The sequence below is a fragment of the Phoca vitulina genome, unplaced genomic scaffold (assembly GCF_004348235.1).
Source record: "Phoca vitulina isolate PV1807 unplaced genomic scaffold, GSC_HSeal_1.0 scaffold11, whole genome shotgun sequence".
NCBI lineage: Eukaryota > Metazoa > Chordata > Mammalia > Carnivora > Phocidae > Phoca > Phoca vitulina.
The window spans coordinates 17308509-17334167 of record NW_022589714.1 but is presented as its reverse complement, the minus strand read 5'-3'; the positions used below and the strand labels follow the sequence as shown (position 1 = coordinate 17334167).

General features: G+C 36.6%; 1 long non-coding RNA gene across 3 annotated transcripts in view; it reads left to right on the top strand.

Annotated features, from left to right (window-relative positions):
* LOC116635489 overlaps positions 1-25659 on the top strand; it is a 361321-nt gene that overhangs the window by 285934 nt on the left and 49728 nt on the right. For all 3 annotated transcript variants that reach the window (XR_004300177.1, XR_004300176.1, XR_004300178.1), the window contains exon 4: positions 16981-17057. This is a non-coding gene — a long non-coding RNA (uncharacterized LOC116635489). The remainder of the gene's footprint in view (positions 1-16980; positions 17058-25659) is intronic.

Sequence of the window (25659 nt, the reverse complement as noted above, 5' to 3'; positions counted from 1 at the left end):
AGCCTTAGCCTGCCCTTAAATCAAGAAAGAGAACATCAGCACCCAGAAGACTTTTTTTTTATGTTCCGTCTAGTCACTTATGCCCAAAGTAACTGGACAGACTAATTTTGCATATATATATTTAAAGAAGTGAAATCATATACTATGTTTTTTTATGTCATTCAACCTTATGTGTTTATTTTTTTAAAGATTTATTTATTTATTTTGGGGGGGAGGGGCAAAGGGAGAGGGAGAGAGAGAATCATAGGCAGACTACTGCTGAGTACAGAGCCCAACTCAGGGCTCCATCTCATGACTCTGAGATCATGACCTGAGCCAAAATCAAGACTTGGACATTTAACTGACTGAGCCACTCAGGCCCCCCAACTTTATGTGTTTATGATTCATCCATATTGGTACATGTAGTTTTAGATCAGTCATTCTCATTTCTGTAGAGTATTCCAGCATGGAAGTATACTCCAATTTATCTGTATGTTTTATTGTTGATAGGCATTTGTGTAATTTTAAGTTTTGGGCTTTTATGCATAGTTCCTAGAACATTGCAAAACATATCTTGTGGTGAACATATGGATGCCTTTTAGTTAAACAAATATCTAAGAGTATAATTGCTGGATAATAGACATGCACATGGTCAGCTTTAGTAGATTTTCCAAACACTTTTCCAAAGTTGTTTAATAATTTATCTCTCACCAGTGATGCATGAGTTTTCATTGCTCCACACTCTCACCAACATTTGGAAGTGATGATTTTTCTTTTTTTAGTCATTCTGGTGATAGTGAAGTGGTCTTAACATGTTAACAATATTGAGTCTTCTAATTAATGAATATGGTATATCTTCCCATTTATTTGGGTATTCTTTAAGTTTTCTCAATAGTTGTATTAGTTTACAGTGAATAATTAGGTATACATTTTTCTTTAGACTTATACCTAGTTATTTGATGTTCTTGGTTTCATTATAAATCGGATTATTTTTTAAATTTGGTGTTCTCTTTATTTGCAGTATGCTCTGGTGCTCTATTCTGTGAACTCTGATCACGTTGGTCTCCCCAGACATTCATCTCCATCTCTCCAACCCAGAGAATCCTCTGGGATTACCCTGCCTTCCAACTCTCTCAACACAGTACACAGACAAATTTAAGGCTGATTTCATTTGTTTCTTGTCTCTTAGGGATCACAGTCCTTCACTTTCTGATGTCCATCCAGGTTCTGGTCCAGCTGTTTCAAATATTTCATTCTTTTTTTTTCCTGATTGTTTCAGGAGAGAGTATAAATCTGGTTCCTTTTCCTTTATCTTGGCCCAAACCAGAAGATATAAAGTTTATAGGTATTTATTTTGTTATTTTTCTTAATTATACATAAAGATTTTCATACCTTTTATAGGCATGTGTTATTTTACATACAATTTTAATGAGATTTTTTTAAACTATGGAGTCCTTATTTTTAGAAATTATCACAATTTAAAAACAGGTTAGCATATTCTATGATCTTTTTCAATGTTTTCTTTCTTTTGAATGTTGGAAGAGGAAGCAATAAAGGAGTCATATAAAGACTTTGAAATAACAATTGAGGTTTGGACACTGCTAAGTAGAAGCAATATATGGTCTGCTGTTTCTTTTTTTTTTTTTAAGATTTTATTTATTTATTTGACAGAGAGGGACACAGCGAGAGAGGGAACACAAGCAGGGGGAGTGAGAGAGGGAGAAGCAGGCTTCCTGCGGAGCAGGGCACCCAATGCGGGGCTAGATCCTGGGACCCTGGGATCATGACCTGAGCCGAAGACAGATGCTAAACAACTGAGCCACCCAGGTGCCCCTGGTCTGCTGTTTCTTGCTATAATGAAGATTGGGTTAAAGGAAGTCTGCAGCAGCAAAAAGGTGACAGAATTGTGGGCTTAGAAATATAAGAATCAGAAATGCCCAGGTCAATTAAAAAATATATAGCAGAATGAAGCCATTCTCTCCAAGTTTAAGAGGGAAAAAAATAACCCACTAATTGAATGAAGGAAAAATTGATAACAATTTGCAGATTCCAATGGCACTAAATCCTACTTAGTTTTTTGTGCTCTTAGGATCCCTTTCTAAATTATATGTCTTTGAAAATTCACATCTACTTTGTTATCTTCTTGGACTTACTTAGCCATGGAAGACCAACTGCACTCTGATCTGTAGGCGAGGTCATTTGAAGCCAAGAGTTTCACAGTTTTGGGCTCTTTAGTAAGGCCACTCCTACCCCACCACTCACTGTTACCTGACATAAGGTCAGCTGCATTCTCTTACTTGGTCCCTGGATGCATCTGAACTCATGGCTATTCTTAGCTGTCCCTGGACATATATCAAGGGCTTAAAACAGAAATCCTAAAAGGTGGGAAAGTAAAGCTTACAAGGTAACTTACTCAAAGTCAATCACACATTAGGAAGTGGTCCAATGAAGATCTGAACATTAATCCCTCTTTATTTCAGCATCTGTTCTCTTTTCAGATAGTCATTTGACTTCTGGAGGTGAAAGTGGGGAGAGGGCACAGAAGGATGGTGAAGTAGCCAAACCCATGGGTGTGAGGTGGTGATCGCCTTTCATCTAAAGTTGAGGACTTGCAGGCTGGATGTGGAGAGATGCAAAATGATTTTACCTGGCCTTGCAGATCCAAATCTAAAAGTGAAGGCAAAGTCAGTATAACACATTTAAGTATCAATCTTGAGTCAGAATGTTGGAAAAATGAGTATGTATTTTAAAGTCAGGTAGTACCGAGTTCTAGTTGGTCATATCTCTATCACTAATTAGTGGATCAGTGATAACTAAGCCTCAGTCTCCTAATCTATAAAACACAGGTAGTAATTCTCACAATCTGGGGTATATGGGTAAATATTCACCAGTAGGCTCTCTTAGGGGGAAACGCTTACAGATTTATACCTGTAAGTTTATTATAAATTTTTATATGGATAACTAATAAATAATAAGATATACAATATTCCTTTTGCCAACTTTAAGCAACCATAATAATTTCCATGTGACTTGCTATTTGTTTAAAAATCCACTGTTTTTATAATTCTATCATCAGTAACAGTATCACAATATCAAAATATGAATAAATGCTTTATTATTATTCAGTTCAGCAAAGTAATCATTCATATCTTTGACAAACAAGTGTAGTCCTAATATAAATGTTAGTTGATATCATTTATGTTAATGAGTAAGAAAAAAATGAAACAGTGAAGACTTAGGTTAGAATTTCACTCATTTGTCAATGATATAAATAACTCCTTTGCTGCATCCAGTGAGTTTTCAACTACTGGAAGAATGTTTCCTAAACTTCTTGCCCTATTCGCAGTATAACAGACACACGGAAGCAAGAAATTGTTGGCTGTTTCCTGTTATAATGGAGATTAGGTAAAGGATAGCCTATAGCAACACTTTCAACACTTATGTATAATCTATATTAATGGTATCACTGTCTTAGATCTGGATGATCAACAAGTATATATTAAGTCTGATTTATACTCCCACAATGGCCAATTTGGAACTTTCTATGTGATATCAATGAACAGGGAGTTGGAAAGAGAAGCACAGTGGCTTACCATTATACAGCGTTTCCACCAGATGGGCACAATAAACATAACTAACCTCAAGAGTATAATTTATAGGTCACTGTACTAAAACAATTAGAAGTCCTGAGTTTTTAATATTTATTACCTTTGTATTGAATACAATTTAGTTGTAATATAAGTTTATATAATTTAATTTTTAATAATAATAATATTAATCAACTGGCTCATAAAATGTCCTGAAAATTTAACAATTTATTCTCCTGAGCTAGTATGAACTGGCTCCATCACACTTTCTTTTAACTATAGAACAGTTGAGATGCTTAGAAATTTCATCAGTAAAGTTACTGATACATAGAAAGTACTAAATAAAGGGTAGCAAAAACTACATAATTTCCTCCACTCCCTGCCCCCACTAAGGAACATAGGCTCACCAGAAATACTTTTACTTCATTATTAAAAATAAAAAGGGACGTATTGTGGAAGATCTCTAGGGTAAGTTTGCAGTACAGAGGAGGAGGATTCAGAATGGCTTGCATCTGCAAACTGTTCCTCAGATGAGCATACTAAACTTTGGTTTCCTCATCTGTAAAGTGGGGACAATAATTATGTATGCATCATAAGACTATTGTACATGTTAAATAAAATAGTATACACAAAGTCCTTAAAACAATACTTCACAACTATAATGTACTAAATTTTAAAAAGTGTGGGGCAGAGGCACCTGGGTAGCACAGTTGATTAAGGGACGGACCCTTGGTTCCCACTCAGGTCATGATCTCAGGGCTGTGAGATTGAACCTTACCTCAGGCTCCCTGCTCAGCACCAAGTCTGTTTGGGAATCTCTGCCTCTCCCACTCATGCTCTCTCTCTCTCTCTAAAATAAATAAATAAATCTTAAAAAAAAAAAAAAGCAAATAAAAGTTGTAGGGCAGCAAATTTCTATCTCAACTCAAAACAGTTCCTGTAGTTTAACAGAGGTCTTACCTGTTCCTCCCTTCTTTCTGGCTCCATTCTGTACTCACTGTGTTATTACTCATCCCTGCAGTACCAGAAATGTTGTCCAGACCCCTTCCTGCAACATTCGTGTACTCAGCACAGAATTTGAGCTTTTTTTTTAATTTGAAAGCGATAACAATATAAAGAAATCAGTATCCACACTTGTGTCATAATACCCCTCAAACTGTTTTTGCAGTATACTATCCTCATTAAAATACCGTAAAGCATAAATTTGTTATTTAAATTAAAGTGCTTTAAAATTTGATTTGGCCTAAAGAATTTTTTGAGAATTATATGATACTCCTTGAGATAATTGAAAACACTCCAGGTGTCGCAAAGGCAAAAAAGGGAATTAGAGGAGCTTAAGCAAAGCATTAGTAAGCAGGGAGGAAAAAGTGGGCTGAATGCTTAGCTGCTGCCTCCTGATAGAGCGGAGTCCTGTGCTGCACAGAAGCTCCTAGAGCAGAAGGTGTGGACTCACTGGGAGAACTGATCTTTAAGGGAAGCAGAAGTGACTATTGGTCTGACATGAAGCCATATGTGGGGTGGACTGGGAAAGGAGGACAAGGAAGGGGGGAGAAAGGAACTAAGTCTTCTCTTTGTCCCTCTACAAAGACCATTCTGCCTGCCATCTGGGGTTTTCAGAGTAATTAAGGAGGTGAGCACAGAGCTACAAGACTGCAGAGCTACCTACCCCCAAGTCTGATTGTAAGAGAGCTGGAAGTTAAGCATCAAATAAAGAGTTAAGAGGTTGTGTTGGTGGAGCAGAGGTCAAGAGACTCGAAGGAGGAAGACCTCCCAAATCTGCAGCTATTATGAATAAACTCCAAGATGTAATAATGGTTCCAGAGGAGCAATGAAGGCTTGTCCACCTTCTATATCATCAACAGACTGGTATAGTTTAGGAAAAGGATTTTACTGTAACCAGTTTGTTGATGGGCTGAGCTCAGCAGTGCCACTTTATTTTTCTTTACCATTTCCTTGAAGCAGGCTCCATCAGATCTCTGGACACTTGGCTGATTTGTAGGTCACTTTCAGGTCTAAAAAAAGATCCTTTTCAATAAGATTCCAGCCTAGTGTAAATCCATTCTAAGATTATCTCCTCCTTAGAACCCAAACTTAATCTATGGATTGGAGAACAGCAGCAAGGAAGAGGGAGTGAGGATGTGTTGCAGTTTCAAACTTCATCCTTCACTTCTTTCTCTCCCAAGAACTATGCTATTTCTCTAACTTCAAATTTGAAGGAGAAGAGCCAGGAAGGAAGAGAATGAAGAAGGAAAGGAGTAATATTTTATTTAGCCAATGCAGCTTGAAATTCTTACTTGGGGACTCCCATATCATGGCAGATAAACAAATATGGATTCTTCCATAGGGCATCTCTTTAAGATCACTTCTGGGAACCTCCACACTGCATTCTTCTCCAGTATGAATGACATTCATGACATTCATGAATGACATTTGTCCCTTTGTAGAGGGACAAAGAGAAGACTTAGTTCCTTTCTCCCCCCTTCCTTTTCCTCCTTTCCCAGTCCACCCCACATATGGCTTCATGTCAGACCAATAGTCACTTCTGCTTCCCTTAAAGATCAGACAAGTATGACAGACAAGAATGACATTCTAGCTGATTGCCTAATCTCCTGCATCTGGCAGCACATCTTGACTTTTTCTCCTGGAGTCCTCTCCCCCACACAAAACACTTTCCTGGCTGCAGTCATTCCAAATGACTTGAGTCAAATTCAATGTTGTGGCATCCGCTTGAACCCCAGAAAACTCATGCACCCCAGGTGAAAAGCACACGCCAGTTCCTATCTACACACATCGGATTATTATTCCTGGGTACATATCTCAAGTTCTCCCAATATCCCTTGTGCTCCACTCCGACCAGTTCAAAAGAACATTCACATTTCTGCAGCTCAGCAACCATTTAGCTAGGACAGTAGCAGTGGGGGTTCAGACGATAAGGAAGAGCACTTTGTGTAGGCAATCTTAAAACAATAATATAACTGACCAAAAGTCAGTCCGTTCTTAATTATCACCAGGCTCTGACAATTCTAAACATGTCAGTGATAAAATATTCCTCATGAAAAAAATCTTTTGTCTAAGTTCTAAATAATTTGCTGCAGTTCTTTCTGATTATTAGTAATACGTGGGTAGGCTTCAAAACAGCACGTTGTTATTACTTATCCCTTAGCAAACATTATATTCTCTAAGGACATTAATTTAGGGAATTCCTATTTATACAGCTGCCCCCTGCCAGACATAGATTCAGTTACATTGATTCATTTTTGAGAGTAACTTCATAACAGTTTGGAAAATTTTGAGCTCACTTCAAGTATGGTTTGTGTCTCCAACTTTTGTGGTACTGCATTTAAATAGCAGATTGAAAAAGCCAATGATAGGGGCGCCTGGGTGGCTCAGTTGGTTAAGTGTCCTACTCTTGATTTTGGCTCAGGTCATGATCTCAGGGTCATAAGCTCGAACCCCACGTGGGGCTCCATGCTGGGTGTGGAGCGTGCTTAAGATTCTCTCTCTCCCTCTCCCTCTGACCCTTCCCCCTTCCCCCTACTGCTTTCTCTCTTAAAAAGAAAAATGATAGCACAATGATCATAATGGCAAAGAAACTTCACAAGTTATTTCAATTCTGTCATTCATTTTGACAATTTGGAGTTTGTATTTGTGTTTAAAATGTAAAACACTGAAGCAGGTACAAATTGCAAAAGGTAATATTTTTTGTTCGGTAACTACAAATTTTAGTTCACACATGAAATACTTTATTGCCTTCTAATACCTGTAAAATTGAAATTTATTCTTTTAAAATTGCTTTCTTTTTATTGTTAATTATGTAAAATAGCAACATTAGTCATTACTGTGACAGACCAATATGTAGATTTTTTTTAAAATATATATTTCAAAATATGTATTAATTAAGAAGTATTAATTCATTGCATATTTCTTGTACTATAATATTATTCTATTTTTACTTTACTTTTTATTGGCATAATTATGCATATAAAGCTCAACAAAAATTTTTCACAGTACTATAATATTATTCTATTTTTACTTTATTTTTTACTGGCATAATTATGCATATAAAGCTCAACAAAATTTTTTCACAGTCTGCATTTATTTCTGAATTATACTATTGCTTCATATTATGATTATTACAGAGGAGTTGGAATGTTAAAAAAAATGACCCACTCTGGATATGAAATACAGAGCTTGCCACTAAGCTGAGGACTAAGGTACTCTTCTCTCCATTTTGTAAACACCTTTCTCAATCTCCCTAAAGAGTTCTCTTGAGGCTTCTCACTTAGTTTGATATTATTCCAAAAGGTTTGGGATTTGAGATTTAAGGGAAAGTCTACAGTAACTAGAACTTTCACCTCAATTTTCATTATATCAAAATTCCTTTCTAAAGTTCTTCTACCCCACCAATAAGGATATTTCTATGTGATTGTGCAGCTGGAGTATTAATCTAATGGAGATCAACAGGATATGGTGCAAAAAAGGTAGGTATTTTCTGACCCGTTTCTTCTTCCCTGGTCTTCTGTACCTGGGGTGAACTGGGGAGTTGATTAGCAAATGCACTATGGTTCTAGATAGGGGTTGATATGCCATGCTGGAGAGTCCCCACAGGGGAGCCAGCATACGTAGGACCTGCAACTCTGGCAAAAAGGTTCCAGGGACATCCTAGGCCAAAGACTTGACACCAAAGTCCTGATTTCATTGTCAGTTGGGAAAGTCTGTGCTTTAAAAAAGGAGAAAAAGGCCTCAAAGGAGCTCCTGGTTACAACCCCATTCTACAAGTGCCTACAATTTATGGCATGCCAGGAAAAGGACAAAGCTTGGTTCAATGTAATAGATACTCCCTGGTGTGCCATGTACCCCACAAAGCAGGCCATTCGTTCTGGTTGCTTTGTGTGTGCCAGAATCAGAACAGAGGTGATGTTCAATTCTGACGCATTTCCTACTACAGCCCCCAAAGCCCTCCGCTCCAGTCCCAATGACTCCTCACCAAACCACACATTGTATTTTAACATCTGCCTTACTGTTGCATGATTTTCATTCTCTGAGTTTGAACTCAAATGCCATGTCCTTGATTAAACATTCCATAAACTCTTAAACTTAATTCTGTTTTCATCTGCCTACTCATGACACCCCGATGCACTTCTTTTATCATTTTGTGTTTAATTTTAAATTGTAATTGATTTGTTTTCACAACTGTTACCCTCACCAAACTCTAAACTCTTTGAAGATAGAGTTCATGTCCTATGTACTTTATATCTATATCTATTCTTCTCTTCAGCATTTAATGAAACACATTTTTTTAAAAAATTTCCCTCAGTATTCAATAAACATGTTTGGAGAATAAGTTAATTGAAACCCCAAATAATGACCATGGTGATGATAGTGGTTATTGCATAATAATGAAACATCAAGTTCCTGGAAAAAAAAGTCTAACCAGTTTTTATTGAATACTTATTATATTTTATATCATATTCATAACCCAATATATATTTCAACCAAGTAAATAAATATGTAAAGCTTTGCCTGACTGCTTCTAGGATTAGAAATATGATAGCGACCTGAATTGGAGCAATCAGAAAAAAAGAGGTGTTTTTTCTAATGAATCATAGGAATTGAGTTAATGAGTCTAAGCACAGGCCAAGTTTAGACTCTTCAAATCAAATTATCCTACAAAGGATGCAACCTGTTGTCAAAATCATGTTACCAGCCTGGGTTCAGAGACACCAAGATGGAGAACTGGAGTGAAGGAAAAGAAAAGAAAAAATTAACATATGCCTTATTCAGAGTGAGATGGAGGAACAGAGGTAATTTGCTTCAGCCCTTATTGAAACAAGATGGGCCAGAGAATCAGATGACCATCAGGGAAAAATCCTTGGGGGGCTTTAAAGTTGGTGGAATCTAGCTCCCTTTTATTTCTTTTTGGCAGGCTATAATCCATATGCCCAGACTAGCTTTTATTAAGGATCCCAATTAAATTATGATTTGAGGACAAAATAATAAACATATAATTAAACAAATAAACACCCTGCTCATTACAAGGAGGCTACCTTCCAAATTTGTGTATAGTTTCAATACAGACAAAAAGATTCTACTTCAGTGTCTCATTCCTTTATATTTACAGTTTCCAGTAATACAGATGTGCCCCACTTTTTCCCCCACTTTCTTAAGAAGAGCAATCGTGCAAGATTCATATTTTTAGGATGGAAATGAGAAAACTATTTTAATTGTGAAAGAAATATTTAAAATATTATTATTGCAAATCATGTATTATTTAATTCCACTAAAGGTTTTTCTTTTGGTTTTGGTTTTGGTTTGGTATGAAATTCTGGTTTACAGAGCTTTCCCTGGGGAAAGGGCCAGAAAATTTAAAGTAACATTGGAAACTACAAGTAATTGAACATTCTTTAGTTCCCAACTCAACTTTTACTTCCTGAGTGAAACCTTCCCAAGTTTCCTGGTCAGAATCCCTCATGTCAACAATCAGGAAGGAAACTGAATCACTAAAATCATTCTTAGAATATTTCTTAATATATTACAAAAACAATTATGTACGACTTCAGAAACTAATATATCACATAAGGTTGTATGCGGGTGTACCTACTATCAAGTGTTAAATTACTAAATCTGTATCATTCAGGATGACAGAATGGAAAACTTACAAATACCGGTACTTTTGATCTCCCAGTTTAAATCTTACAGTTATGTCCAGCATTCTGGAAATAAGCAAGTGTAGAGAACTCACTTCATTGCATTCACTTCTATAGGTGTACTATTCATCTGCTCTTACTAGAAACACTTTAATTATGGTTTAGTGAGAAAATATTGAGCTAAAAAAAAAACCCAGAAGATCTGGGTTTGAAGTTGAACTTTTTCATTTTTGAGGTAAGTGAATTTGAGGAAATCACTATCATTCTGAGATTTAGTTTACTCATCCATGAAACATAGTGAGCCTACTTCACACAGCTATTGTGAGAATTTATTGAGACCATATGTGTAAAACATGTTTTACACAGTATCTGCCACTGAGTAGAATGTCAGTAAAGTCTTGTTAATTTGGTTTTCACTTTAACAGTATAATGGTGAGTTGTCTGCTTTTTTATTTATCTGCTCCTTTCCAAAGGAAAAAAAAAATGGGAAGCACAAATGAATGAAGTGGGACATTGTAAACTAGAGAGGGGTGTTTCGGGAATATAGCATCACAGCATTTTTCATAACTGGAAATTTTTCCCAACTGGCTGATTTCATATCGACTATTTGTGTCGACCTTGAATGTACATTGGAAAAATCTAGATGAGGCGCTATGGCTCTAGGAGGAAGATTGGCCTATGGATGTTCATTGGGTGGCAGGGACAAGTTTGGGAGAATGCCAACACATAGGTTTATTGTTTGTGCCGGCGTTGCTTTAATTTGAATTATATTCTCTTTAGGTTGGGCATTTTCCTCCTGTTCTTATATAGCCTTGTATATTACACAATATGCAAGTCATTGTGTCTTAACCCCTTCTAGCATCTGAATCTAGTCTCCCCAGCCTTCCACTTACAGCTGGTATCTAAGGAGGGTGACAGACTGGTCCAGGGAAACAGAGAGCTTCATGGACGGAAGTACTGAATTGAGAGGCAGCCTTCTAGCTCCGTCTCTCCCACTTTAATCTCTGGATTTCCACTTTCCTTATTCGTAAAATGTGGGTTTGGGTTGGCACCAGATGATCTCAAAGATCTCTCTCCCTTCTAAGACTCTGAATTCAGGTCACATGAAGCTGAATTGAATGTTCTTTTTGCTATAATCTCTTCTTTTGAGGAAATAGAAAACTTCTGTTACTTAGGAGCCAATGTAAATCTGACTTCAAAAAAAAAAAAAGGTCAATACATATGTATTTTATAGGCTCAATTTTGTGTAACAAAACTAATACACTGCTAATCTGTGAACCCCAAAAGAGTTGAGATGCAAAAGGAAAGCTAAGGACCAAATTGTTTGATTTCTTTTCTTACACCACAAGGAATAAAAGTAACTTTGTCTCTACTAGTATAGCTATTTCTGACAATTCATTATATCAGGAAAAAAAGTGGGTCAGGTTTAAATATCCTGCCGTTTATAAAAATATATAAAACTATAGAACAGCCTTTGTATGTGTCCTTTTTGAAAGGGGAGGTTTTAGATGACCTGGCTGGCTTTTGTGGATCAAGTCCTTTTTTTTTTTCCACGGGATTGCCACTGGCAGAAGGCAGGAAGCAGGTCGCTTTGTCTAAGAGGTAGAGCAGATTGCCGCAGTGAGGTGGGCCCTGAGAGCTTGTACTCGCTTTAGAAAGGATAATAGAAATTATATTTTTCTTTCAATTTTATTTTTACCCAGTTCCTACCTTTAGTTCTAAAAGGTGATTAGAGGAGTTCTTGGTGACAACATTGCACATTGCACTTCACGCTGATTTGCAGTCTTCATTTTATGATCCTCTTCATCAAAACCCACATCCATATATTAAATAAAATAAGATCTTGGTCTCAGTGCTGCTTGCAGGATGATCACATCACTTATTTTTATTGCATATTCTTTCGTGTACAACCACAAGGTCTGTTTTGTTTTTATCCTATGCTAAAGAACAGAATTTCTTGTCATTCATGTGCTCTTTTATATTGGGGCAATTGTGATGATCTCTTTGCAAGACTGTAAATCTAGTTAAAGAGCCTAAAGTTATCAACCTGATACTTACATAGATGCCTTTAATTCTGTTATTTTTTTATTCATCTCTCTGACTTAGGTTTCCACCCCTAAGAAGGTCATAGGACCATTTACTTATGGCAGGAAAGGGGTGAGAAATGACCTACTGCAGCCTATAAATTGAATGGGTGAGGCAGAAAGTGAGCAGAACGGGAGATCTGAAGGCATGTAGCCTTGAAGAGGCCCCTTGGGGCTGCTCTTGCTGCCAACTCCTCAGTATTTATGACATCTTCTTTGAAGTTGTAAAATGCTGGCCCTGGGTATTATATGGCCGTTGTATTACATGGGTCACCTATGCTACTGAATTTTTGCTCAAAAAATCCCCTATGCTTAGATTCATTTCTTCCTGCTCCTTCAGTAAGTTTTACCTGTGTCTAAACTTTATTCTAAACTCTAGACTTGATTCTTGAAGAAATCTTGTCTGTGCTGATGAGGGAAGCCACACCACCCTATCAGTTAAGCATTCTTAATTTTAAAGATAACTATTTCTACTAAGTTTGAATTTTAAAAATATTTTAAATGCCTACCATAAGAGAAGAATCACAGTAATAAATTTTGTAACCACATTTATATGCATTGTCAGAATATAAAAATCTCAGATTTGGTGGGGGCTGGGTGGGACCTTCTGACCCAAAGCAACCCTCCCATAAATCAGGGCAGGAAATCCAATCATCCTTGGCCCTCTCTCTTGTTCTAATTTAAACACTCTACCTCTGAGTAAGGTGACAACAAATTTTGTCATTAACACTTGGATGTGACAGGTTGACTCAGCACTTCAAAACGAAGAATCTGGAGCAAGGGAAGAATGCTTGTAAGGAAGAGAATATGCTGCAATTGCATGGCAATGGTGGCATTCTGAACTGAGCCTGCAGTTTCCACATGCATCCTGAGCCAAAGGAGCTTTCCAGTCACTTTCCAGGAACAACTAAGAGCTCCCTATGGCTGTCTTCTCTGTAAGGGCTTCTCCTCAGACAGATGACTGTAAAAGAGAGGAGACGAGTGTTTTGCACACTCAAAAATATTCTCTTAATTAATTAATTAATTAAATTTTTTTTTTTTTTGAGAGAGAGAGTGAGTGCATGCACGCACATGCGAGTGGAGCAGGGAGGGGCAGAGGGAGAGAGAAAATCTTAAGCAGGCTCCACACCCAGCATGGAGCTGGAGGCCAGGCTCGATCCCACGACCCTGAGATCATGACCTGGGCCAAAATCAAGAGTAAGACACTTAACCAACTGAGCCACCCAGGTGCCCCAATATTGTCTTTTTTAACAGAAAAGCAAAGGGCTCAAAATAGTTAATTCCTGTCTCTAAAGTATTATTGTTATAGTATCAGTTATCCTGAAGCTCCTCACTGTGCTCTTGCTCTCATGACCTGCGTCTCCATCACTTCGCATAATGCTAAGATCTTTATGGTATCCTTCTATCTCCATTAAGGTTGTTTATGAAGCAAAATAATTCATAATCAATCCCTGTTTCTCCATTTACACACATTTGGAACTAGGACACGCTTTATACCAGTGAACCCCAGTCCCTGGAAGGCTTATCCTGACCTTGTTGTGCAGACTACCTGTGTGGATTCCATTATGTGCAACAGAGAATTCAAACAAGCAGCTTTGTTGCTATTTATTTAGAAAAGCAAAGACCTTCAAGCTCGCTCAGAGTAAGTCTTCAGGGAAGGTGTAACTAGTGGGCTCTTTGATTTGCCAATTGTAATAAATTAAAATTCTGAATCAAGTATCAGTGGGTACCCATAAAGGAAACTCTCAGTAACCCTGAGGACCCTGTAATAAATGTTTGAAATGAAAAAAGAGAAGTAATTGAGCACAGCCAAAAAGAGGTGGCTTATCTGAGAACAGAAATCTGTCCCAGAGAAATTGCTTCTTCCTGCTTTCCCTCCTTTGCCCCCCTCCTTCTCTCACACACAGAACTCCCACTCACAGGGCTGATCTCACATAGTGTGATCTTATTAAAGCAGGTGACACCAAAGTGTGATGGCTGAGAGGTTTAACTTATTCAATGAAGAATTTTTAATCCAATTTATCATTTCTTTGAGCTACAGGCTTTCTAGTGTCCCTAATTTGTTCTGGGAGGTTTTTCCTCTCTGAATCTGGAAGGCCCTTGCCATGTATGCCTCTGACCTTGGTAAGCTGCTCAATGCTTTCACAGGGTTCAGTAAAGACTCTTTCCAGAACAGGACCTTAGAGGCTGTCAAAGCAAATAGAAAGGCCCAATGGAGATTCCCCCGTGCAGAGAAGGGCCTGAATAATTCAGTTGCAGATGTAAGTGTTGCTGTAACAAAGAATTCATTATCATTTTTACTGTTACTTCTAAGCATCACATTTCCCATTTTATTCTTTTTAAAATAACTTACATATATATATATATGTACATATTTTTTTTAATGTTTGCCCAACTAATACCTATATATAGCTTAAAAAGCCAGTGTGCTCTAAATGGTAGTCTTGTGCTCCACTCTTGCCTTATTTCCTAGTTTTGATCCTCAGAAACAATGATGTTCAACTTTCTTAGCTGTTTCTCTGGCATTTACCTTCATATTTCTACTACTATTATTATTCTTTTGTTCATTTATTAGTGAAGTTTAGCTATCACCTGCTTATGGGAAGAGAGATGAGGATTTAGGTTTCTAACAGCCTCTTCCCTGCATTGCCACTCTCCCAGTAAGGGGAAATCAATATTCTGTGTTTAAATTATTACAACTATGTAAATGTTGTTTTTACTCAGCCAAATATTGCACTATGATTTCTTTCCTTGTACCAATTTTTGTTACTTTTGTTAACTGAAGTTCATACTTACCTTGTTTTGTGATTTGATTAGTTTTCTTTGTACTGATCACTAATTCTTTCCACAGCCTTGTAACTTCTCGTTACAATTTTCCATAAGGTCAAATGTTCTGTTTTTAAATTCTTCCTAGAGACTTTCCTCCTGAAGGTCTGAGTTCTCCAGTTCTGTGTGGATAGGTGCCTCTCCTGGTCTGCTCACAGCTTTTATCCTGGGACTTCTCTCTACTCGCATCCAGAGCATTCCCTTTGCTTGTATTCTGTGTGGAACTACCTGATACCTGAGTCCCATTTCTTCCTCTTTCTTGGTTAACTTTCTTGTTTTGGTAACTCACAGTCTTGAGTTCGTTCCTGAGAAAGAATGCATGGGAGATAAAATTTTGAGGTCTTGCAAATCTAAAAATGTTGTCATTCTACTCCCACATTCTTTAATTTTCTAATTGTGTACAGTAATCTAGAGTGAAAATGACTTTACTAAGAATTTTGACAGCATTGGTCTATTGCCTTCTGCTTCTCAATATGGATGTTGAAAAACTAAAGTCATTTTAATTTTTATTCCTTTTTATGTAATCTGTGTTTCCACTCTGGAAATTTTTGAGACTGTCTCTTTATCCTTGGTGTTCTGAAATTCACGATGCTGTTGTCTTGGTGTATCTTTTCTTTTCTTTTTTCTTCCCATTTATCATGCTTGGAATTGGTGGAACATTTCAATTCTCGATGTTCCCTTTCTGTGCCATGATGAATCCCAAAACCTCACATTCAAATAGGGCTTTCACAAGTTTGGAGCATCGTGGTAGAGATGTGAAACCTCCGTATAGAGTATGGCTGTGCTGGAGTCACTCAGGCCAACAGCAGACTCTGCACAAGCAAGAAATAAACTTTTGTTGTGTTAAACCTCAAGACTTTCTATGTTGTTACCACAGAAAAATGTTGCGTATCTTGAATGATTCCATGTCCAAGAGGCTTCCCTCTGATTTCATTATTCTCTTTTTGTAGCATCTCACTCTTTTCCATGGATGCAATAGTGTTTAATAGCCTCAGAGTGATAAAAATATTATGGTACCTCTCATTGTTCCTGTATAATCTAGGTGCATTTTTGCTCTTCTGGTTTTCATGTTTTGATCTCTGGCTTTTCTCAATGGCAAGGGATTCTTGGCTTTCCGTTCCTTCTAGAGTGAGACAGTAGAAGCTTGTAGGAAGCTCCGTGAACATGGCACTCTTGGTTGTTAGGCTCCACTGTAGCACAGTCAGATATGACCCAGCAATTGCACTCCTGGGTGTTTACCCCAAAGACACAGATGTAGTGAGAAGAAGGGCCATATGCACCCCAGTGTTCATAGCAGCAATGTCTGCAATAGCCAAACTGTGGAAAGAGTTGAGATGCCCTTCAACAGACAAATGGATAAAGAAGATGTGGTCCATATATACAATGGAATATTACTCAGCCATCAGAAAGGATGAATACCCAACTTTTACATCAACGTGGATGGGACTGGAGGAGATTATGCTAAGCGAAATAAGTCAAGCAGAGAAAGTCAATTATCATATGGTGTCACTTATTTGTGGAACATAAGGAATAGCATGGAGGACATTAGGAGAGGGAAGGGAAAAATGAAGGTGGGGGGAATCGGAGGGGGAGACAAACCATGAGAGACTATGGACTCAGAGAAACAAACTGAGGGTTTTAGAGGGGAGGGGGGTGGGGGGATGGGTTAGACTGGTGATGGGTATTAAGGAGGGCATGTACTGCATGGAGCACTGGGTGTTATACGAAAACAATGAATCATGGAACACTACATCAAAAACTAATAATGTATTCTATGGTGACTAACATAATGTAATAAAATAAAATTTTAAAAAACCCTGCTTTTTCCTGACAGAATTTCAAATGTTATACCTGCAGGTTTGGGGCCATTAAGATTCTCCAGAGAAGTGTTCCGTGCCACCATTTCCTGTTTGATGGGACAAGCCTGGCTACAGGTATTGAGGGAGCTAAGTAGAGGAAGGGAAGTAGGGTATTTTGTCTTGCCATATGCCTATTCTAAATTAATTCTTCTATTTGTTGATTCACAACCACTCTGTGCTCTTTTACTAACTCTGAGTCCAGGATCTTACTGGTTCAATTTCTCTAGCCATTAAGATATAAATCTGCAGACTTATATAGAGTTGGGGCAGAAATCTGACTGGGCTGTGGCAAGGGCTTGGTGGTCTACTTGTTCCTTGGACAGTATTACAATTGATTCTTTTATTTCCAGCTCTCTGGTCATTCCTGCCATACATAGTTTTAATGCCTATGGAACTTCTAAGACAATCTGGAGTTCTGTGAATATCTCTGTTTTTTTCTTGTTGTATCCTTTTTCTATGCTTTTAAGTTCAAGCTTCTCTACTCTTCTATCACTTATCTTCCCTCTGCCTGATTTTCATCTTCTGAAAATGGGTGGAAGTCTTTCATCTGCTGATGTTTTACTTCCCATTTTCATTTTCTTGCAGGTTTATACCCTATTTATTCCTCTAGTGATAATTTAGAGGAGATTATTATTGAGCAGAGATAAGAAATTATGTACGGGCATCTGGGTGGCTCAAGCTGCTAAGTGTCTGCCTTCTACTCGGGTCATGATCTCTGGGTCCTGGGATCCAGCCCCTCATTGGGCTTCCTGCTCAGCAGGGAGTCTGCTTCTCTCTCTCTCCCTCTGCCCCTCCGCACTGTTCATTCTCTCTCTCAAATAAATAAATAAAATCTTCAAAAAAATATATGTAATCTGCCTGGTTTGTCTAGGATTATCTCAGTATAAACTCTTATGAGTTAAGATGGTCAGCATTCAGACAGTTACTCATTTTACAAAGTACAACAGGTGCCTTTATATCCTACAATGTGCTGTATGAGACTCAGTGGAGAATAAGTAGGAAACGACAAGGGAAAGAGAGAGCAAACTGTGCAGAGGCACAAGATGAAACAGAGCCAGTAATTGAATGAGATTCTGCAAGCTGGAGCACAGAATGAAGTGGGGTTAATAGAGAGAGATGATATTGGAGTGAATTGCAGGGGTGGTCATGGATAATCTCTTAAGCCACATGAATTTAGGATTTTAACCCACATGCAACAAGAAGCCTACCTTGTCTTTTTAAGGAGGATAGTGACAAGATCAAATTTGCATTTTAGAAAGGTGATTCTAGCTACACTATGGAAAAACTAGAAGTAAGGAAACCAATTAAGAAGTTGTAGCAGTATAATAAGAAAGAGATGATAGTAAAATGATGGATTTCAAAAGAGAAGTAGGTTTAAAGAACATGACAATTATATCAGTTTTGGAAATATTGAGTTTCCATGGCCTATGATAAAACTAACATGACCAACAGGAAGTTGGTCTGAAGCTCAGAAAGCCAGTGTAACTTTTAAATATATGTTTGGTAACATAAATTGTAATGGAAGACATGGAGGTTAACAAAAGTCAGAGAATATATGTAAAAATGAGATGAGCAGAATGCCTAGGAATCATCATTTAAGGGATAGATTTAGAAAAAAAAGAGATTCTCAAAAAGGGTCTGAGAAGAAGTACTCAAGAATGGAGGCAAACCAACATTTTTTTTATGGAAGTCAAGAATAATTTTGCTTATAAGGAGAATGGTCAATAGTGCCCAGTCAATTTAAGACTAAAGATATGTCAACCAGTTTAAGACTGAACAGAACAAGACTGAGTGATATTTAGGAGTTAAAACAAACTGGCTGAATGTGTAGGGTAAGGAAAAATCTCCTACATTTTTGGCTTGTGTGCCCAGATTAGTGGTGGTTCTGTTTCCTAAAATTAAAATTACGGGGTAGTGGTCCAATTTGGCAGGCCAAGTTTTGGAGAATTTGATGTAACTCTCAAGCATTTATGATGAAATGTTCTTAATGAAATTTTGTATATGGCTCTCAGGCTTATGAGAGGGATTTGGGTTTCCTGAGGTCAGGGAATATAAGGAGGGAGAAGATAAAGGTTTCTGCAAAAAAACATCAAGGTTTCTACCTTGATGAAACAGTTGGTGAAATGTCTTGGTGTAAGAGAGAAGCCCGATTGCAATGACTCTGGGAGAAAACTAGAGGGGATAAAGTAGATTTGGCCAGTGTGTGGGTCCACCACCAACTATGTGGAACTTTTCACAAAACTCAGTTTATTAGTGACACCCATTTTCCACCCTACTCCCTTCCCCCACCTTGCTCCTTCAAACTTTATCCATAAATTTCTGGTGTCATCTCTATATTCATAAAAAATTCTGATGTTTCCACTGTACTTACCCAGTCAATCCCTAAAGCTAAATCCATACAATCTCTGTCTTTTCTGCTTTTGTACCCAATTTGTTAAAATAATTTAATTAAATGTGCATAATTGCAAAACTAAAACATATAATCTTAAAGTCTGTATGGTACCACAGAAGACCCTGAATAACCAAAGCAATCCTGAGAAAGGAGAACAAAGCTGGAGAGATCACAATCCCAGACTTCAAGATATAGTACAAGCTACAGTAATCAAAACAGTATGGTACTAGCACAAAAAATAGACACAGATCAATGGGACACCCTAGAAATAAACATATTTATATAGTCACTTAATCTATGACAAAAGAGGCAGAATATACAACAGGGAAAAGACAGCCTTTTCAATAAATGGTGCTGGGAAAACTGGACAACTACATGCAAAAAAATGAAACTGGACTACTTTCTAACACCATGCACAAAAATAAACTCAAAATGGATTAAAGACCTAAATGTGACACTTGAAATTATAAAAATTCTAGAAGAGAACACAGGCAATAATTTCTCTGACATCAGCCATAGCAACATTTTTCTAGATACATCTCCTAAGGCAAGGGTTATGTGGTTCTGACATCGGGATAATGTTGACCTTAAAGAATGAGAGAGAACTCCTTTACACTTGTTTAAATGAGTTTTTTAGAACTTGTATTATTTCATCCTTAAATATTTGGTAGAATTTTCCAGTGGAATCATCTAACCTAGAATTTTCTTTGTGGGAAGATTTTAAATTAAAAAAATTAAATTTCTTTAGATAGGTTTTTAAAATTGCCTATTTCTTCTTGAATGGGCTTTGATACTTTGTGCATAAACTTTTGATAAATTAACATCGTTATCATTATGAAATGATCTTCTTTATCCCTTGTAATATCGTTTGATCAGCAATCTACTTTGTCTGATATTGCTATAACCACTGAAGCTTTATTTTTTATTACCATAAGCATGGTTATATATTTTCTCATCTTTTACTTTTGATTCATCTGTGCCTGTATATTTAAAATCTGTTTCTTCAATGAAGTATATAATTGACTCTTGCTTTAAAAAAAAATCCAATCTGACAGTCTCTGCCTTTTAATTGAGATGCTTTAGAACCTTTATATTAAATATGATTTATTGCTTTGGTTGTTTGTTCATCTGTTATCCTGCTGTTTGTTTTTCATTTGTCCCTTGGTACTCTGTTTACTTTTCCTCTTTTTCTGCCTTCTTTTGGATTTTTTAAAATGATTTTATTGTATCTCTTTTGTGGCATATTAGCTATAATTGTTTGTTTTGTCATTTTAGTTGTTGCTTTTGGGTTTATAGTATACATTTTTAATTTATCACAGTTTGTCATAAGTGATATTATACCACTTCACACAAATAGCTTTTATAATATTATCATATATTTTAATTATACATGTTATAAACAGCACAATAATTTATTGGTCTTTTTGTTAAACAGAGGTCTTTTAAAGAGATTTAAATAAGAAAAATAAGATCCTACCTATTTGCCCACAGAGTTACCATTTTCAGTGATCTTCATTTTTTGCGTAGACCCAGATTTTCATCTAGTAACATTTTCCTTCTGCCTATGGAGAATTTCTTGTAACATTTCCTTTAATGACAGCTTTCTGGAGATAAATTTTTTCAGCTTTTTATGTCTTCACCTCTGTTTTTAAGTATATCTTTGATACCTAAAGAATTTTAAATTGACAGCTTTTTCTTTCAGTATTTTAAATATGTTGCTCCACTGTCTTATCAACCTTAATTCTCTATTACTGGTTTTGAGCAATTTGATTAGATGGGCACTGGTATAATCTTTTTCATCTTTCATCTGTTCAGCTTCTTGTATCCATGGATTTATAAATTTCATCAACTTCAGAAAAATTTTGGCCATTATTTTTTCAAATTTTTTTTTCTGTCCCCTCCTCTCACTCTCTTCCCTTTTGGAGACTCCAAATTATATACATATATTAGTCTACTTGAAATTGCCCTGCAGCTCACTAATGCTCTTTTCATTTTGTAATTCTTTTTTTTTTTTTGTCTCTTCATGTTTCTTTCTGGATAGTTTCTATTGCTGTGTCTTTAAGTGTACTAATTATTTCTAATTAATTATCAGATTATGTCTAATCTGCTGTTCATCCAAACTAGTATACTTTTCATCTTAGACACTGTATTTCTCATTGCTAGAAGTTTGATTCGTATTTTGTATCATCATGTCTCTACTTAACTTTTGAACATATGAAATATGTTTTAATGTCTTTTACTGTCCTTGTCTGTTATATCTAACACCCACATCAGTTCTGAGTCAATTTCAGTTGATTGCATTTTCCCCTCATTATGGGTCATATTTTCCTGCTTCTTTGTATGTCTACTAATTAGATTGAATGCTAGATTTTGTGACATCTACTTTGTTGGGTACTGGACACTTTTGTAAACTTATAAATATTCTTCAACTTTGCTCTGGGATGCAGTTAATTTACTTGCAAAGAGCTGGATCCTTTCATGTTGTAGTTATAATATTGTTAGAAGTGAACATTTTAATGGCTAGTCTAGAGCAAATTATTCCCCACTACTATACAAGACCATTCTGAGTACTTGACTTAATGCCTCAAGAATTATGAAGTTTTCCACTCTGCTGGTGAAAATAGGCAATATTCTCAGCACTGTGTGAGCACGAGGTACACTTTCCACTGAGTCTTTTGGATGGTCTTTTTCACAACCTCAGGTAGTTTCCTTACATGCATGTACTGGTCAGTACTCAGATGAATATTTAAGGGGACCTTCTGAAAATTTTCAGAGTTTTCTCTGTGTGCAGTGCTCTCCTTTCCAGTAACCCTGCATATTCTAGCTGCATTATTCACCCTGAACTCTCAAGTCTATCTCTTTGACTTAGAGTGTCTGTCAGGTTCCACTTGGGTTAACCCTCCTTCACTAAATCCTGAAAACTCTCTCAAGGAAATGAGCTAAAGGAATTATAGTGCTCACCTCATTTGCTTCCTATCTCTCAGGAATCATTGTTCTTTGCTGTTTGATATCTAGTATCTTGAAAACTGTTTTTCAGATATTTTGGCTGGTGTTATGGTCATTTCAGATAGGAAAGTAAATCCAGCCCTTTTTACTCTATGTTAGCTAGAAGTGAAAGACTTGAATCATTTATTTTTAAAACTTGTTTTTAAATAATAGGAAGACTTACTCTTTCCTACTACTCACTTGCTCTCTGGTATATCATTTTAGCTTGTGGCATGTTTTTATAGCACATAATAGTTTCAATTTATGCTTTGTAAATATTGATGTGATTTTACTCTCTTGTTACTTCCCTCTACCCTTGTATTTAAACTTACTAGTTAAATAGTTTTCTGATTCATACAACAGTATTAGTGTCCATAATAATTTTGGCATGAAATTTCTTTAGAAGTCTCTAAATTGTCCAACTTTTTTTGTAGGGTTTACCCTTGAACAATATGGTTTCAACTGCATGGGACCACTTATACAGATTTTTTTTCCAATGAATACAATACAGTACTGTAAATTTATTTTCTCTTCCTTATTTTCTTAACATTTTATTTTCTCTAGCTTTCTTTATTGTGAGAATGGAGTATATAATACATATAACATACAAAAATACATGTTAATTGACTGTATTATCAGTAAGGCTTCCAGTCAACAGTAGGCTATTAGTAGTTAAGTTTTGGAGAGTCAAACATTATATGCTGATTTTTTGACTGTATGTGTGTCGGGGGGGTGGGGCGGGTGCCCCAACCCTTACATTGTTCAAAGGTCAACTGTAGTTTTACACAATCCTTTTCTCAATATTATAGTATTTCTTTATTTTCACTTTTCTTAAAGGCATTATAACTGAATCAAAAAGATGCTAAGGGGCACCTGGGTGGCTCAGTCGGTTAAGCGTTGACTCCTGATTTTGGCTCAGGTCATGATCTCAGGGTCGTGAGATCCAGCCCTTAGTCAAGCCCTGTGTCAGGCTCCATGCTGGGCATGGAGCCTGCTTGAGATTCTCTCTCTCCCTCTCCTTCTCCTTCTCCCCCCCTTTACCCCCCACCCCAGCTCATGCATGCTCTTTCTCTCTCTAAAAAAAAAATACAAAAAGATACTGAGCACTAGTCAAAAATGACAGTGACCATTGTTTTCTAAATGTGATATGATTTTTTTTTACAAGTTAGAATTTTATTTTTAATAAGTTGTAACAAAGTCAATTTTCTCAATAATAAATTATAATTTTAATGCAGGTGCAGAGATCTTTTTAAATTTTTTTAAACTTATGAGCATTTATGTACTCCAAAAGCACACCATTTTCTACTTATCTATTTATGAAAACAGTTATTTAAATAATGTGTTTTGCTTTGCTGGGGCAAACATAACTCAGGAAGAATCTCCCTGAAACAATCTATTAATATCCTTCTTGGCAAGAGTCAAGGTCATATTTAGAAGGAGGCATGTGATAGGTGAGTTCAACTCTTATCACATTTATATCTTTTCTCTTCATTGATGTCTACTGGAGAGAAGATTTACTATAGATTTTTACCTTTATTTTTACTTTTTGATACAGACTCATTGTTTAAGTAAACTCTTACATGGAAACTCAATATGAAAAACAGATGAAAGTGTGTAGTGTACTATAAGGCTACTGATACTTTGAAATGCTAAGCTAGTGAATGCGTGTTCTTTCATTGGTGTCTTTTGGTGTTATCAAATTGTAGGCAGGGCATCATGCATTTTCTCAGGAAGCCAGTGGTTAAAGTATGATCCCAGGCCAGAGTTGGTGAAGCCTACGATCTTAGAATCAATGTGGATTAGAGCTGACTTCTGTCTCCTCCAAATTATCTGATAGAATATGAAAGTTCTGACTGGCAAAGGGAAGATTTCAACAATCATCCTTTTGGCTTTTACACTGCTATCTATGTTCATTCACACAAATTTTTCTGAGGATCTATTATGAACCTGATATTGCAAGGAATGTTATAGAGGACTGAGAGAAGTATGGCACTTGGCTAGAATTTTAAGTTCATCTTAAGCTCTGATGTCTACATCATTCATAAGATACAAGGATGGAAGGGCATGTCAGCATCCAATTCAAAAGGAACATTTGAGCAGATTTGAAAAAGTAAGTTTTAATGTTTATAACTCTTGAATGCATAAGATTGACATTACGAGTAGATCATCTAATGGTGACTGTGTGGTATAATTTGTGAGCTACTGATACCATCATTTCTTTGTGTAACGCATTTCCTTCCTTGCTATTTATTCATAGATATAAAATCACGATTGCATTAATTTACTATCAACTTTGCTAAAATGGATCTACTGCAAATAAAAAACTGGACTTGTATTTTCAGTCCAAATCTTGAATAAACTTAGTAGGTGATAAAATGTACTTAGTGAGCTCCAAAATTCCATTTTTGTATTCTTTATCCTTTAAATATATCTTTGAATTCTGACCTGTGTGTTTTCATGTTGACCTAATGTAGCACTAAAAAATTTCAAGACTTTCACTTAGGAGAATTGCATGCTGGTACTGGCTCTAGCACTAAGCCCTGAGTCCTTAGTTCTCAGTTTCCTGATGGGTAGAATAAGGTTTGAACAGCATGATTTATAAAGTTCTTTTAAGCTGCAAAATTCTGGAATACTAAGTTTTTCATCGGGAGGAAAAGACTCAAATATGTTCACATGAAATGTTAGTGACATTTGTCACAAATCCCATAAAAATTTGCATCTAAGAGAGAGATGAAATTCATGCACCAAGTGTTGAGAACTTGGGAATTAGAGCTTCATTGTTTCTGCTAGCACCATTATTCTGGGCCATCTGAAGCATTTCCATTCAGGTATGTTTCTTATTCACTTGTCTATTCCACAAATATTTACTCATTTAACAAATATTTATTGTCTACTATGTAGTAGTCACTGCTCTAGGTACTGTTGTAGATGTGTTCTACTTCAGATAAGTTTTTATAAGTTTTTATATAGATAGTTTGAACTTGGAAAAATTATGGGGTCTGAAGTGAGTGCTCTAGATAATTATGAAAGACTGAAATATATATGAGGACGGTCTGTCCACCAGCTGCCTCAAACCCTACTCCCACCCCACCCACATTCTGGCCAAGCCTTTGAATATTCTTTCCAAATATTTTAAGTGGATGTGAAGAATAATTTTGATGTATAGGGTGGGACTCTAAGAAGGCAGTGTTAGAGTAAAATATTGACTCAGGCACTCTGTTTAGCCAGAGGGTAGAAGAGAAATAGCCAGGAGATGAGATGCATATTTTTTGCATGGGCTTGTCCTCATGCATCTCAGAA